Source organism: Athene cunicularia (assembly GCF_003259725.1).
Source record: "Athene cunicularia isolate RWA chromosome 23 unlocalized genomic scaffold, athCun1 chr23_part2, whole genome shotgun sequence".
NCBI lineage: Eukaryota > Metazoa > Chordata > Aves > Strigiformes > Strigidae > Athene > Athene cunicularia.
In genome coordinates, this window is record NW_020799131.1 from 719882 (window position 1) to 724678 (window position 4797).

The following is a 4797-nucleotide window of genomic DNA, read 5'->3' on the forward strand; positions in this document are numbered from 1 at the left end:
CTTCAGCCTTGGCAAACACCGGGGTTTGACACACTGTCCATTCCTAGATCTAAGCTCATCAATACACTTTGGCTTTGACACTGACAGGCACTAAGTGACAGGAAACACATTTCAAACATATTCCACTGGTCCAAATCATAACATTTTTTTCCACAAGCTTTCAGTCACATAACAAGTTGATGAATCCAAACATATTTCGTATGCTATACCAACTCTTTAGCTTACTACACAAATGCTATTCACCAGCTGACCTGACACTCCAATCCACTCCTAAGTGTAAGGAAAAGTCAAGTAGAAACAACTCTGAATATCTCATCTTTTAGACCTTTTAAGAACTTTTTACAGCCAACTCCGAACCCACCATTGGAATCAATCAACGCACCAATTGCCTAATCCTTTAGATAAACAAGATTTCAAATGTATTGTTTTGACTAAAAAGCTTGTGAAGATGCACACTTTTCTCATAGAGTTGCTATAGCAACTTTTCTTTTTTCACATTACCATGATTTGAAAAGTTTACATCCTCTGCAATTTAAAGAAGTGATGTCTTGAGATAGATAGCATACCAACTACAAACATTACAAACCTCTCTGTTCACTAAATTAAAACTGCAAGGATAAGCAAAAAAACACGAACAAAAAACCCTAAACAACAATCTTCCAATACAGGCAACAAACTGTTCTACTTCATGAAGGCAACTGTGACAGTTGAAGTGTACAAGTAAGATGTAACATGAAGCATTAGATATAATTACTGTTCCATCTGCTCTCAGACCTTCCTGCTTGAATTCACTTATTTTTCTAAGGTAAGCCTGTTTCCTCTTCTCCATGCCTACCCACCCCTTCATACACATTATATTACTCTAAAACAACAGCCCACCCAGCCCCAACATTACTCTAAAACATGTAATTCCTAAATGGCTGAATTTGGGGAATGAAGAGCAGCTGTGGAGCCAGGGAGTGCAGAGAATAATTGCAGGATCCGGTAACTGATGACTCAGGAAAGCCCTGGGGACACAGGAGGTCACTGATGAGGAACTTGTGATCCTCCGACCAGTTTTGCATAGGAAAATTATTTGGCACAGTACCCACAGTTCAAAAAGGGTGTGGAAATATTGGAGGAGATTCAAAGAAGAGCCAGAAAAGGATTAATGAATAGAAATCACACCTTTCGGAGAGCAAATCAAGGAGTGTGTCCTGCTTAATTTAGCAAAGAGAGGGTAATAGCTGGCTGAGGGCACCATTACACCTGCAGGGGAATGTTCATCCTGGATAGCTTCACAACATGGCAGGGAAATGCTGCGCAAGCACCAGCGTGTGGACAGCTTTGCCAGGACAGCCCAGCCCAGGAGCAGGGTGGTTTTTTTTTTTTAACAGCAAAGTAAATGATTTGGTTATATTGCTGTATTTCTCATCACTGGATGTTTTGGAAGCAATTAACTCAAACCCGTCCTTTTTTAGGGTTATGTGATGCATCCTACTGTGTTTCTCACAGGGGTTTAAACAGGGTCATGAACTGTAGAAAATGCCTAAGAAACACCTCCTTGACTGAAATTTTATCATCTCTTCAGGCCCATGGGGCCCTGAGGGGAAGCAGACCACAAAGAATGTGTGCACGTGTGTGCAGGGGAAGGGATGATTTTTTTAGAATGTGTGAAAAATATTAGCCTAAAGGCTCACAGCAGTCTTGAAAGTTGGAGCAGAAGTGAGATAAGATTCTTTCCCTCAAAATAAGGTGCCCATGAAGACGCTGGGTGCCAAATGGGTTGGTGGACGTGGGGGGAGGCTGGAAGTGCTGGAGAAGGGGAGGTCTGGGCTGGAGTCTGGTTGGAACTGGCATCCCAGGAAGGGTGGGACTGAGGAGCACTCCTCTCCATGTCTCACTCTATTGCATCCCTTTAAAACAACGCCCTAAAGCCAGGCACCATGTCTGTAAACAAATGGGATTTTAGTTTTGATTCTCCATAAATCACTGGAGCCATTTTCTCTTTGGAGAGCAGTGTGAGGGCTGGGGTGTAATGAGCTGGTTCATGGGGCACGCAGGGAACGTTTTTATTTGACTCTTTAGGGCCCTGTGAGCCCTCAGGTTTGACTTTGAGTTTCTGTGAAAGAAAACATTTGCTGATGTAAGGGAGCCTGAAATAACTAGGAAAGCTTGGGGGCTGCTGACACTTGAATAAATCCAAATGTCCTGGTATTTGGTTAAACTTGAATCTGAATATTTGTGTATGTTTTTTACAACATTTACTTGCCCCAGGGAGCAATTTGTGGAGCTGAAATAATCCAAGAGCTTTTTTTTCCCCCCCTTTTTTTTTTTTTTTCCCCCTGTCTAGTATTTCCATCCTCTAGGAAGTGAAAAGCCTTGAGCAGATTGGATCATGCATTATTTTTACCCTTGCAAATAGTTCCCAGACACACGGAGCTCAAGCTGTGGAAAATGCACAATGTAAGACCTCAGCATGTACCCGCTTTTGAAATGCCAACTGGGGAGCTGAGACTGGACCATTCATCTCATGGATAAAGCCTCGATGGGGCCCCAGCTGGGACCACGTCACCTCGAGGTGTCTTGGCAGAAGCATGACCCCACTTCTCCCAAGCATCACCCTCTCCGGATCGCTTGAGTGGGAAGATGCATGCACCTTGGTTCCTTTGAGTTGAATTTCAGATTTCTGAGGAAACCTGGCTTCCTGACAACTTGGCTTCATCTGCTTATTATATGTAACACATAACCTCCTTAATATTACACATGGTATGTTTAACTGCTTAATTTACTTTGGGAAGTATTGCCAAGTACAGCTATTCTGTTGACATATCATTTGCATGAAAAACTAGTGTATTTTAAGCCACAAATAGGATGCTTCTGCGAGATATCTGTCTACACTTTTACAGGCTACTAACAGTATAGTATCTTCACTCCCTGAGTTAGAGAATGTAGCCCCACATCATGCCCGGGGAGGGAATGAATGATCTGTTATTCCAGGAGGAGAGCAGAGACTCACAGCTTGTCTGCATCAGGGAGGCAGATTGTGTAGCTCTCCTGAAATATATTCTTGGGTAGATATTCTCTTTGGACTAAAAATGACTTTTTTTTTTTTTTTTTTTTTTTTTTTTTTTTTTTTTTTTTTTTTTTTCTTTCAGAACAACTATTCTTGTTTGGGTAAGATTGGAAATTATGCTTTTTCTTTAGACAAGGGTGTTTCCCCTGCTGTGGGTCCAAGCCCCCACAGAGGCTCACTGAAGGACCCTGTGGCTGGTGGCGCTGACTTGGGCAGTTCTTCACATCTGCAAGTGCATTGCTGCACGGGACAGACCCACCCTGCCTCTCCCAGGTCCCAAATCCACCCCTTGAGTCCCCTCAACTCCTCCTTCTGGCATCACCCATCGGCGTGCCTGTCTGTACCCTCTACTCCCTTTTGGAGGTGGCAGACACCGCTCGGGTGTTTGTCAGCCACTAACAAGCACATCTCAGTCCTCTGTGCCCTGCTCCGTGGGGCAGCGTCACCTTCCAGCTCTTCGTCACATCAGGCTTGTAGTCACACAGCGCCCCGTAAAGCTTCGAGGCCTTTGAAAACTGAAGGCTGACATCTTGAAGTCTAATTTGACACATTTCCAACAGGGGAAGCATTTATTACATTAGACAAGTTGATGCAGCTCTCGGGTTGGGAATTGCACTTATTTGCCATAATAATGGTGTAAAGTCCTCTTCCTTTTATTGTGTTATCTCTCTTTAATCATGCAGAGACGCTCCCCAGTAATTTTAATCAAAGGCTCAAGCATCACTTATCTGAAGACTAATGACTCAACTCAATGAGAGGAGAAACTTTGAAGAGGGAGCAGTTGAGCTGGGAGGAGCGAAAAAAGGAGAGTTTATTTGAAACTTTTTTCTTTCTTTACATGTGTCATTATTTCACCTGATTTTAGATGGAAAACCTTTGTGTGTCTGGTGAGTGGGGACGAGCTGTGACTTGCTGCTTTTCCTGAACATGCTGCGTTTAGGAACATGGCTGAGAGAACGAGACATACTTTCACAAGAAAGATATTCCCAGTGGAATAAGATGATGTAGTCAAAACTGTTCTTTTCTGTAGAGAAAAATGCCAGATTGCCCAGATCTTTTTCCTTGTTCGATGAGAATATTGGAAAGATATTTGTCTTTGAATGGACTCTTTCACCTTCAAATGCCATTTCTAACAAGAAAAGGTCTTTCAGATAGAAATTCTCGTGAAGCCCCAAAACGTTGTAAAAAACCTCAAAAAGGTGATAAAAGGAATCCATGTGAGGTTTGTAAATAGGAGCTTTCTGGTGCTGATTCCTGCTATTTTCCTGAAGTAGCTCATTGTCTGTGTTGGAATGGAACTGTTCTGCTTTAGATTTCTTCATAGGCAAATCCCATGGAGCTCCTGATGCAGAGACCATCTCTTTCCACCTGGCACAAAGGCTCTGCTTGGGATTTGCTGTGATAGAGCTCTCTGTAGGTCAAGATTATCAAAAGCGGGTGCCCAGCTTGCCGTGAAGTGTGTCTCCAGCTGCCAGGGGCTGGGAGTTTTCCAGAAATTTGGCCTTTTTAGGTTGTCTTGGCTACAGTAAGTAAGAGGGACTCTTCCAAAATTGCAAATGTTGCTTGAATGACTTGCCTGGGTAGAGTAGAGGGTTTCTTAAAGACAGGTAAACGGCATCATTCCTGCTTTCTAGTTAGGGGAATTAGTGCATGGAATCTGTGTATTGTTTCAGGATCTCAACATTGAAAGGAAAATGGAGATTTCTAAGGCTCCATACAAAGCAAATATGGAGATCCTGAGC

At 43.0% G+C, this 4797-nt stretch overlaps 1 long non-coding RNA gene across 1 annotated transcript in view; it reads left to right on the forward strand.

Annotated features, from left to right (window-relative positions):
• Window positions 1–3852, forward strand: part of LOC113488402 — an 8912-nt gene extending 5060 nt beyond the window's left edge. Inside the window, exons 3-4 of the long non-coding RNA XR_003399924.1 lie at window positions 2349–2748; window positions 3739–3852. This is a non-coding gene — a long non-coding RNA (uncharacterized LOC113488402). The remainder of the gene's footprint in view (window positions 1–2348; window positions 2749–3738) is intronic.
• The last annotated feature ends 945 nt before the right edge of the window (window positions 3853–4797 follow it).